The following is a 12,995-nucleotide window of genomic DNA, read 5'->3' as shown; positions in this document are numbered from 1 at the left end:
CTTGGCTTTTTCGCTTCAATGGTTTTTTGATCAACACTTCCCATATTGATCTGGCAAGTTTCTTAGCAAGTGTTCCATATTTCTTAATAGATCCGAAAAAGTTTTTCAACGGACGAAGTTTTAGCCTCACTTTGGTTGTAGATGGCTTTTTAATAGGTGGCAGTGTAGGAAAAGAATTCAATAGTTTCTTGAAAAGCGAACATCTGCAACGGGTGGGTTTTTTAGTGAACGGAGGACGTCGGGTAGGTGATTTGGTGCCAGTTGAAGAACTTGCAGCAGCCGTGGATGTTTCGTTTGTTGATGTTGCTGATGTTGTTGATGTTGTTTCTGCTGCTGTTGCTGTTGGTGTTGATGACCCTGTAGCAGATGTAGGAGTTGCAGTGCTCATTGGTGAGCCTGGTGTTGTAGTGGGACAGGGAACCAAGGAAATACCACAAAATGCTGGAGCAACAAAACCATGCATATAACCCTTAGGGTGTGTTCTAGAAGGAAGTCTTCTATGGGTCAATCCATAATTCACAGTAGCATTCTTTTTATCACAGCATCCCAATCGCTCTAGCCTTTTCAGTAGACGTAAGTCTCTCGAGCTCGGCAATCTTCTTCGATATCTGAACTCAACCGGCTTCACATTACAACCATTCTGACACAACACTGTTGCATAATCTGCCACCACCCAATCAAAGCATAGCACACATCCGAGAGTGCACACTAGATACCACCGGACGTTCATTACACCAAAATTAGCACTGCCATAATACTGGCGTCGGCCTTCACGGAGTTGGGTTATATATGAAGAACCAGAGACTGTTTAGTGTTTTGCTACTGAACGCCATACCTGCACGTTGCATTTCTCAAAACATTGTACGAGTTTCGGCTAGCTTCTATGCATTTCAAACGTACTCCGCAATCGAAATGGTAGCTAAATGTTTTGAATTGCAGACTTATCAATGATCATGGCACAGTCCCGCAACACATTATGCAATTTTTTTTTCATATCTACATGCATATTGTGGGTTAGTCGGTGTACCGATGCAGTTAAACCTGCGTCACTTGCCACAGAACACAACAGCGTTTAGCATTGTAGAATAAGGATGCAACCGATGTATTAGGTTTTGGAACAAAGAATATTCTACACATAGGAAGAAGTAAGGAATGAGGAAATTGTTTGTGTCTGAGAGGAGACTTAAAATCCAATTTATCGCGCCGCAGATTTTTTTTCAGCTGACCTTTATAAGAACAAGTTTAAAACATTACAATACACTAGTTGGAACTGCCATCGTATGTTAGCAATATTATTGTTCATTGTTTATTATTTTTATTTCAATTTTGTTATTATTTGCATTTATTCTGGAAACATAACCCACGCAAACAATTTACTCACTGTTCTCCCAATTGTCTTGAACCGAATTTACAGATGCCCAATGGTTAGTTTCCGCCATAGGCCCTGCCTGGTGTGCCGCCCTTTTTGCTAGACGAAATTCTCTCTCGTTGGATTCTTTATCGTTCTTTTAAACAATATCTAATAGATGTAATTTAATGTTTATGACGAATTTTACGCTAAAACGTATTTGCAGTTTATAACACTCTTTCAGATTTGAATGAAATTTCTGGACATGTTGACTTTGTCCCAAAATGTCACTTTACATACTTTTGTTTTCCAAAATTGTTCTAGAATATCTTTAGAAAAGGGCTAAAATGTTTTTCAAATTGTTATTGTTATTATCGAAAAAGGACAAAGCCTATGAAAAAGTATTATACTAGGGATTTTCACAATATCAGGCAAATTTTAGAACATAAACACGCAAAAAATCCTTATCGAGTCCAACACTGATAAAATGACTTAACCATTTAAATATTGATTTACAAAACTAATAGTACTGTTGTAGTACCGTTTAATTCTACTATGTCACGTCATGATGAAGAATATAAATATTATTCGAAATACGGATCTGTATTGTAACGTTTGATTCACTTTTGTGAAAATACACGGAACGACCGAAATTAGCTCTGCGCTTAATTCGTTTCACTGCTTTTTAATTAGTTGTTTTAACAAAAAGTTTTAACAACAAAATTATCAAAATAACTAATAAATTGTTTAGATTTAGTAAGAAGTTTAGTTTGCTGTAAAAGGCTTTTGTTTTCAGAGAATTATAATCACATTCGGCAAATATTGTGGACACAAACCACCAAACTTTAAATCCAACACGAAATTTTCATTACCATATAATTTTGTGGTTGAAATCATAAAAATTGACGCTGTTCATCTGTCACCATAACTGCTCAAAGACAGCACAAATAAAGAAAAATTGAAAGTGGTTTTATTAATAAGTTTATTAGTAAAAAATTATGAGAAGTGTAAAAGTTACACCATTCATTAAAAAACTATAAAGCATGGTCTAGTTGAACTGCTTGAAAATTGTGTTGATGATTTTTACATGTGTTATGATAACAGATCGGCTGAAAAGTTCGTATCGTTTCTATGAGAGGGCGCCACTAGAATTAAATCCATACCATTTTCAGTTAGTACCAACCTTCAAAAGATACGTGTATAAATTTGACAGCTGTCTGATTATTAGTTTGAAGATATTGCATTTTGAGTGAAGCTACTTTTGTTATTGTGAAAAAATGGAAAAAAAGGAATTTCGTGTGTTGATGAAACACTACTTTTTGATGAAAAAAAGTGCCGCCGATACCAAAAAATGGCTTGATGAGTGTTATCCAGACTCTGCACCGGGCGAAGCAACAATTCGTAAGTGGTTTGCAAAATTTCGTACTGGTCATATGAGCACCGAAGACGATGAACGCAGTGGACGTCCAAAAGAGGCTGTTACCGATGAAAACGTGAAAAAAATCCACAAAATGATTTTCAATGACCGTAAAGTGAAGTTGATCGAGATAGCTGACACCCTAAAGATATCAAAGGAACGTGTTGGACATATTATTCACGAATATTTGGATATGAGAAAGCTTTGTGCAAAATGGGTGCCGCGTGAGCTCACAATCGATCAAAAACAACAACGAATTGATGATTCTGAGCAGTGTTTGGAGCTGTTATATCGAAATAAAACCGATTTTTTTCGTCGATATATAACAATGGACGAAACATGGCTCCATCACTTCACTCCGGAGTCCAATCGACAGTCAGCTGAGTGGACTGCACGCGATGAACCGAACTCAAAGCGTGGAAAGACTCAACAATCGGCCGGTAAAGTTATGGCGTCTGTATTTTGGGATTCGCATGGTATAATTTTCATCGACTACCTTGAAAAGGGTAAAACCATCAACAGTGACTATTATATAGCGTTATTAGAGCGTTTGAAGGACGAAATTTAAAAAAAAACGGCCTCATTTGAAGAAGAAAAAAGTTTTGTTTCATCAAGACAATGCACCGTATCACAAGTCGATGAAAACCATGCTGAAATTTAACGAATTGGGCTTCGAATTACTCCCTCATCCACCGTATTCACCGGATTTGGCCCCCAGTGACTTTTTCCTGTTCTCAGACCTCAAGAGAATGCTCGCTGGTAAAAAATTTAGAAGCAATGAAGAGGTAATCGCTGAAACTGAGGCCTATTTTGAGGCAAAGGACAAATTGTACTACAAAAATGGTATCGAAAAGTTGGAAGATCGCTATAATCGCTGTATCGCCTCTGATGGCAATTATGTTGAATAATAAAAACGAATTTTGGCAAAAAAAATGTGTGTTTCTATTAAACGATACGAACTTTTCAGCCGAACTGTTATATACATATTTGCATTTCTAAATTCAAGTGGAACAGTAAAGTGAGTTTCGTGTTCTGTACTCTAATTGTACATGTTAAACGGAATTCGTTGTATCTTCCAACATGACAATATTGATAACTACTTTAGTTACATTCAACAATTTTAAATAGTTGTAATCACTAAAACTAATACCAAAATCAACAAATATTATTGCTAAAATCAACTAATAATATCAATTGAAATCAATAAAAATATTATTGAGTTTAGGAACACCTTCTGTTAAATTCATTCATTCATATTTGTTAAAAACAATATTTATATTGCTAAGTCAACTAAAAAATTTGTTGAATGAAAATGGAGTGTGTCTTAGCTAAAAATGACAGCACGTTGAATTGGTGAATTTAACTATAAAATTTGCCATTTCAACTATGGTTTAAGCATTTCAAAGGAATAACAGTTAACAAATCCAAATTAGCAATATTAAGAATTTTTCAGTTGTCATCATAATCAATTTTCTGAACAAATCGAGCTTCAATAGACAATATTACAAAAGCCATGACCTGAAAAAAAACAATTCGGCATTCGAAAAAAGTGTAACGTAATTTAGTGTTAATGTCATTTGATTTTCATGATACTCTTAATGAATTACAATCCCAATATCCCCAAGATCCCAACAATATCCCGATAGCTGAACTGTTGTACAATGGCCCTGTGTACGGATATTATAACGCTGATTTCACTTAAAAACTATATAAATTTATTAATCGATTTACTACTCCATGGTTGGCCATTTAAATTGGTCTTTTTTCGATATACCCTTCATCTACCGTGAAAGAGACAGTATAAAAATCCAGAGAATCAAAGCCATTTCTTTGATATACGAATTTCCTCATAACAGTCACTCAACGGACATTATGCCTCATCTTCGATTCAACAGTATGCTTCGAGTTAAAATATTGTTTTAAAGATTTGTAACGGTTATTAAAAGAAAATGTAGCGTTGGGATGATCAAATATATTGGTTAATTGATTATGCAATTGATTTCTGATGCGAAGAATATCTTCTTTATCTGTTTCTTTTCGATATCGGCATACCAAGGACCATATTGAATCATTGTTGTGGGGCGTAATAATGTAAATAGAGACAATAGCACTGCTAAAAGTTAATTACTAAGTAGCAACCGACCATGGGATGTTTTATACGGTTAAAATGCTTGTTTAGTTGAAGCAAAACCATGCACCGAAAAGCTGCCTAATTATTTTTTCATATTTTTCAGCAAACGACAACTGCCAAACTTGCATAGCAGAAATATCTTACGAAAAGATAGCGCTAGTGATAAAATTTTTGTTTAGGAATGTCTTAAATACTTAAAAAGTAAAAGAGGGCGTTTTAGCCAGCACGATGGAGATGGCAATGGTGGCTATCATGCTGTTAATATGTTCAGTTTCAATTTTAATGATATCAATTACCCACACTATTTCCAAAGAAACCTTTCTAATCTATCAGTAGTAAACATGATAATATCAGTGTATAATGTTTTAAGAGTGTGCCATCGATTTCCTCTAACTTCGTCTTGGACACCATTTATGATTTGAAGAAAGTTTCTTTATATGTGAAAAATTCATGATTTGCCGCATCGAAGACATGTACAACGTTTTATCCAAATCGGAGTAAATCGGAGCAAATCGGTCCTGATTATTAGACATTCTCTGTTTTTAATTGGATTGGATTCATTTTAGCGTATGGTTTTATCTAACAATTTATTATTTATTTGGCAGAACAAACTAAATCAAATTACCAATGTTATTATCTCTATAATTACAACAAAAACGTTTAAATTACTCAGAATTTCTCTGAATTTTGAATTACTGAGAAGTTCTTCAGATGAAGGTGGCAGTTCAACAGATTGAATAAGATCATAGTAATTTTGACTATAGAGAAATAACCTGCAATACAGATAAATGTTCAAGCAGTATAAATCAATATAAATATGAAATAGTTTTGAATTAGAAAATACTGCCATCTTTCTAATACATATGTCATGTTCGAGCGATTATGTTTCCAAAAACAAACCGTGCTAAAATCGAAACATCATGGAAAAGGGTCCTATGCATAGTATTTTAGGTGCTTAGAAACAATTGCATAGAACAGTATTGAAAATCGTGTTTCACTTTGCTCCTAAACATCGCTTTATCATCAAGCGCGTAAAACTCCTACTACTGGAATAAGGCGAAAAGTCGCTTACACAAAAATAGCGATAACTCCGTTAAAAATGGCCGGTTTTTACAATCTATGGCTTGTTGGACAGCTGTTACCGTGCGAAATCTAAGTCCAAAAACCTAATCTGTTTCAAGGTCAATTGTGACAGATTTTGCCAACAAAATAAAAATTCGTATAACTCAAAGAGTAAATATCCGATTTAAAAACCATTCAATAGCGTTTAGGGTAACGAAAATACCTTTCATTTGCGACTAGTAGAATCAAAACACACACACACACACAAACACGCGCACAAACAACCCGGGCCTCAAATATTTTTTCTACACTTTGAGCGAATTCTATACCTATTTTTTATATTTATAGAATAAGGTAAAAACGATACAATTCTACAAAAAACCTGAAATCTTTAAATTGCATTGTAGAATGTGCAAGATGCAAAACAAAATGTGTTTTGCAAGCATTAATTTTACGTCTGCTTAGAGTTTTATGTTGGACTGCTAGTTTGCATAACAGTTCACCACGTTCAGAAACGTTCAGAATAAATCTTTCAATTAATTCTTCTCTGTTGATCAATTCAATCGAATAATATTCGTTTTGTGAATCGGTTCTACGTATATTTGTAAATTGATAGATTAATTTAAAATGCTACTTTAAACTGCTGGAGAACTGCGCAACATGTTTTATTCTGGATTGAAGAAAAGATATATTTCAAATATTAACACTTAAATTTTAAAATAATAATGAAAACATGCCGAACAATCAGAAGAACTTCGAAAACAGTACTTAATATTTGATCATTAACTACCGACATATTCTAATAAACCTTCAAAACAAGAACAAAAGCGCTTCGACGTGCAACACAAAAACCTACGCTTACAAATGCGTCCATCGTAGCGATGAGTGACTATGATTAATTCCGACAGTGATCGCTCCATTAGTTTCCCGAATTTTACGCTCCTCGTACCGAACCTACAGATGACATGACAAAAATATGACAGCGATAAGCACAATAAAAACGTCTTTCTCAAGAAGCATGATTCAGTATAAATGTTCCCTTTCGCTGTTGTCATCAACGTCAACTAAGCGTCGTCAAGAAGGACGAAAAACTAATGATTTTCATCTGAATCGACCGAAGGCGGGGAATGATAATCAGATTACGCTTATCTAATTCATTCTTTCCGTTTCCCCATAGTTTCATTATTTTGTGTACTCTTTCGAAGTACTTATTAGATTGACGGCTATCATTCTGCGTGTTTTATGTGGGTAGTTTGGCCGAGAATACGGACTGTCCCCCGAATGCCAAAACAACGATAGATTCAACATACATCATCCGATTAAATAAATTGAGAAGAGGCGGGCTCAAACAAACATTAGCACAATGAAAAGACGTTCCGAGTTCCAGCACCGGAACCAACAAAAACTGGAAAACAAAAGTCATGAAGAGTTTCGACTTTTTCGAGTTTGTTCCGGGGAACCGAGAAACCGGGGGATAATTTCCTGATTGTCTGCATGGGAAACAAAGCCTACATTGTTGGTTTTCGAAGGGGCAGAGTCACTGGCCAAACTTCCGTGGATGTATTATTATTTGCAGGACTTTTTTCCTAAGCCATCATCATCGTCGTTCCAAAGAGATCAATGTCATCGTATGCGGAACTGTCCTAAGCCGGGGAAATATGTCAGACAGCTCGTGTAGCCATAAGCTCAAAAGAAGACACACGACGGAAAGCCAAACGACGATAAGGGGAGGATATTCAATTTAACTCCCAAACGCCGTGGTGTCATGGTTTCATGGCTGAATTAATATCGGGAAAACTCAGTGTCCATGGTGAATGATACGAGGTTTTTCACAGACGAATGCCTTCTTTTCGACAAACTCGAAGCCCGTTAGATTAAAACTAAACAACCCAATTCGTAGCTCTTACGAACGATGATGTCTTTCATATTATTTATATAAAACCTAAAAATACTGTGTGAAAAAGAATTTCAAAAGAAGCTCCACAAATCACCACCTATAAATTGAACAATGTTAAATTTATTCCCAAACCAAAATGAATAGTTAAATTGAATCCCGTATCATAATAAATAATATATAAGGAGACAAAATCTTTAATCCAACTAGTGGTTTCTCAAGTTACTCATACTCTCATATAGCATTTTTCAAGAAACTTTCCATTTAATCTTGAATAAGAATAAGATAGTTTTTTCGAGCATAACCTGTCATATCCTATAAATTGAAACAGTTTTGAATAATCAAATTTAGAAAATTTCTCTCGATTTCTTCTTATTCGCCCTAAACGATGTAGGATCAGGATGAAATTCAACAGCAATATATAGAGCCGTAAGACCTTTCATCTGAAACTAAGAATTTGAAATTCCATTCGGTCATCATTTTGAAGTTTTTGAACTGGTGCTTCCGGAACTGGAAACTGGGGTTGTTTGGCCAGCAACTGACATATTTTTCTAATAGGGACAGTTCTTAGACAAATTTAAAAGAAATTTTATCATTTTTGCTTCGATAATCTATATATCATTATCGTGGGGAGGTCTTAAAAAATTCATGTTACTTGACAAGAATTGATACGTTTCGAAGACCATAGAAATATTTTATATACTTTAGATATGACTATATTGGGGGTGGATGTAGCAAATGCCTTTAAAAAGGGGGGTGTAATGTTTAAAACGGCATAACTGCGGAACTACTGAAGGGATTGCCACCAAACTTGGCACATATACATATTACTCTTCAGATATGGTCATAAGGGTATTTTTATGGGGGAGGGAGCGAAGCAAGTATGCTTAAACGAGGGGGGGGGGTCATAAAAAAATTTGTCAAATTTGACAAGAAAGGATACTTTCCAAAGACCATAGATAGTTTTTGCACAAACTATATATGATTTCAAGTGTATTTGTGGAGAGTGAATTTAGTAAGGGTTTCTAAAAGAGAGTGTAATGTATGTAACGATATAACTCCATAACGACTGCCACGGATTGCCACCAAACTTAGCAGAGGTACTTCTGGCTCTTCAGAGATGGTTATAAGGGTATTTTTATGGGGAAGGAAGCGTAGCAAGTGTCATTAAAGAGGGGGGGTCATGAAACAATTAATATATTTTGACGAGAATCGATACTTTTTTAAGACCATTGAAATATTTTGTATTCCCTATATATATTAATATATGGAGGGTGGATTTAACAAGTGGTGGATTTAAAAAGGAAGGGGGGTGTAATGTAATGTAATTTTCTACGATTTCAATCGGTGCAATTTTCGTGAGTTAAGTGCTGAAATTACACGAATTAACTGGGTGGAGATACTGGCGCATGGCACTTTGGATGAAGCAATAGAGAAGTTCTATTATGAATTAGATGCAATTTTTCGATATCTCGTGCCTAGAAGAAAACGCAGATATCAATCTAATAACAAACAACCTTGGTGGAATGGAGAGCTGCGTAACCTCAGGAATCGTCTAAGGAAAGCTCGCAAACGATTTTTCCGGACAAAAAATCTAGATGATAAAGTGCTCGTTCGTGATTTGGAACACCAGTTTGAATTATTGAACGCATCGTGTTTTCGGCTGTACGTTTCACGGATGGAGATCAATTTGAAGGCTGACCCGGAACAATTTTGGTCTCATCTGCGAAATAAAACTTCTTCCCGTGGAATTCCTGTCAGTGTCCACTATAGTCACCAATCTTCGTCGACAGTTTCGGATTCAGCCAACCTATTCTAGTCATTCTTTCAAAGCGTGCTAAGTAATAACTCACCGCCTTTGTCAGAATCGTACCTGAGTAGTTTGCCGACGTATTCTTTGAATATACCTGCTACTGCTTTTACTGAACGCGAGGTGCACAACAATCTACGACAAGTCGATGGATCGAAAGGGCCAGGATCTGACGGGTTACCTCCGACGCTCGTGAAGGAATGTTCCTCTGCTTTGGCTTTACCTGCATCTCTGCTTTTCAACCGCTCGCTTGCCGAGCACTATTTTCCAGCGAAGTGGAAAGAAGCTGTAATTGTTCCTGTTCACAAAACTGGAAACGTGCACGATGTCACCATTTATAGAGGAATTTCTATCCTAAGCTGTTTACCAAAAGTATTCGAACGCATGGTGTTGGATGTTCTTTACCCATCAGTAAAGCACATTATCTCCACTGATCAGCATGGGTTTGTTTAAAAGCGGTCTACTACCACCAATTTAATGAGCTACGTTTTTTATTGATAGACAAACTTGAAAAACGACAACAAATCGATGCGGTGTATTTTGATTTTTCAAAAGCATTCGACCGTGTTCCTTATCAGTTCGCTGTGGAAAAATTGAGGCGTACTGATTGGTTAACCAATTGGATTCTATCATATCTCACGGATCGTAATGCTTCCGTACGAATCGGATCTGCACTCTCGGATTCGTTTCACGTTACTTCGGGTGTACCGCAAGGGAGCCATCTCGGACCACTTCTTTTCGTGTTATTCGTGAACGTATCTTTACAGTGAATTGTCGTCATTTAAAGTAACGTATGCTGACGACCTCAAAATTTATCGCATCATTACAAGCCTTGTGGATTGCTGTGCTCTACAAATGGATATTGACCGAATCCTTGATTGGTGTGACAGAAACGGAATGACAGTACACGTTAAGAAATGTAATTTGATCACTTTCTCACGGGCACAGTCTCCAATTATTTTCGAATACTCCATGATGATGGCTTCAGTTGAACGAGTTTCGTCTATTAAAGACTTGGGCATTATTCTCGATTGCAAGCTCCGTTCCATCGAACAGTTTTCATTCGTTACTGCGAAGGCCTATGCAGTTTTGGGACTAATCAAACGAAACACTCAAAACTTCAACGACGTGTACTGCCTCAAAACAGTTTACATCGCACTAGTACGCAGTATGGAGTTACAATTTGGGCTCCGTATCACGGTGTTCACATCGATCGGATCGAAAGGGTGCAGAAGTGCTTCGTCCGATTCGCACTCCGAAGACTACCTTGGATAAATCGTCCTCAACTACCTCGTTACGAGAATCTCTGTGCTCTCATCAACCTACCTACTTTACAAAACAGACGAATACTCCTTCAACAACTCTTCGTGTTCGACCTACTAAATGACAACATTGATTGCCCCATACTACTGGAAAGAATTAATTTTAACGTTCCGGGAAGATTATTGCGAAGAACGGAATTTCTTCGTCGCTCACTTCATCGCACACAGTATGGCCAAAACAACCGAATGGATGTCTGTTGTTATCGTTTCAATAGCGTGTATCATTTTTTTGATTTTAATATGAGCAAAGACACATTCATATCGAAAATAATATTTTTAAGTTAACATAAGTGTGTAGCTATAAAGTAAAACTCTGTGCGATAGGTCACCTCTAGTCGAAGACAATAAAGAAATAAAAAAAAAATGTTTGAAACGGAATAACTACGAAACTACTGAACGGATTGCTATCATATTTGGCACAGATACGTCTTGCTCTTCAGAGATGAATATTTGTATGCAGGAGGGAGCGTAACAAGTTTCCTCAACAGAGGTCATGACTAAATTTGTCTAATTTGAAGAGAATCGATATTTTTAAGACCACAGATACTGATATGATTAGAAGGATATTTAGGGGAGTGGATGTAGTAAAAACCTTTAAAAAGGGAGTGTAATGTATATAACGGCATAACTCCGAAACTACTGAACGAGTTACCACCAAACTTAGCATAGGTACTTCTTGCTCTTAAGATATGGTTATAAGGGTACTTTGTAGGGGAGGAAGCGTTGTAAGTGTCTTTAACAGAGAGGGCCATGACAAAATTTATCCAATTTAACGAGAATCGATATACTTGAAGATCATAATTACTTTTTGCACAACTTAGATATGACAATAAGGGTATTCGTTAGTAAGTATCTCTGCATTTTCAGAGAGAGAGTGCGTGAGGGGATGGGGGGGGGGGGGGAGGGGGGGGGGGTTAATATAATGAGTGCCTCTAAAAAGGAAGTTTGATGTGAAGTGGATGGAATTCTTCAAAAAACGATACTTTCTGCCAAGTACAGATATTATTTGCACTTGAGATGATCCTAATAGTAAGGGGTGTAGGTGTAGGTTTCTGCATAACTACGAAACAACTAAACCATTTGCCACTAAGTTTGGCACATGCACCAAAGGTGGGAATCGATACTTTTTGATGAGTACAGATACTTTCTACACTACTCAGAGGCAGTCATGAAGGTAATCATGGAGGAAAGCTGTAGTAAGTTCATTAAAAAACCCTTCTTAATCCACCTAGTGGTGTGATAATGCCTTTCTCTTCTTTCATAACAGTCTCATGAAAATATGTTTCATACATTTATTAAATAATTTTAGACGCCAACTGATTCAGATTGATTCGAGTAGTTCACGAAAGCATGCTTTAGTGTTTATGTCACACAGTCAGCATCATTTTTCCAAACTAGTGCTTGACATTTGCGTTGCCTATTTGTATGAGAACAGTGATGCTAATCTAAAAAAATCCTTCTTAGTCCACTTAGTTGAATTTTCATGTATCTTGAAAAATCACCATAGGGGGGAGTACATGAAATTTTCGAAATCGAACAAAAAATTTTGATGCCAAAAGGCTTAGAATTGCATGAAACGTCGAGATTTCATTTCATTTCGAAATAATTTTTTTTTGAAAAAAACGACTTTTCGGGACTTAGAAAAAATATTAAAATTTTTCTAAGTCCCAGAAAGTTGATTTTTTCAAAAAAAATTTTTTTTGAGATGACACTACATTTTGATGTTTTATACAGTTTTAAGAGTTTTGGCATCAAAAAAATTTTCGATTTTGGAAATTTCATGTACTCCCCCTTGTGGTGCTTTTTCAAGATCGAAAATTGTCAAACCTTTACCACCGGGCAGCACCCCTTACGCATGTCCGATTTAGCTCAAATTTAGCATGAAGGCTTTTTTCGAGGTGCTTAAACTTTTGAGCACTAGAGCTTAACAAAAATAGAGGTGATCCCAAAATTTTGGCACCCTTATTTATATATATATATATATATATATATATATATATATATATATATA

The sequence above is a fragment of the Malaya genurostris genome, chromosome 3, assembly GCF_030247185.1.
Source record: "Malaya genurostris strain Urasoe2022 chromosome 3, Malgen_1.1, whole genome shotgun sequence".
NCBI classification, from domain to species: domain Eukaryota; kingdom Metazoa; phylum Arthropoda; class Insecta; order Diptera; family Culicidae; genus Malaya; species Malaya genurostris.
Note: the sequence above shows the minus strand (reverse complement) of the source record.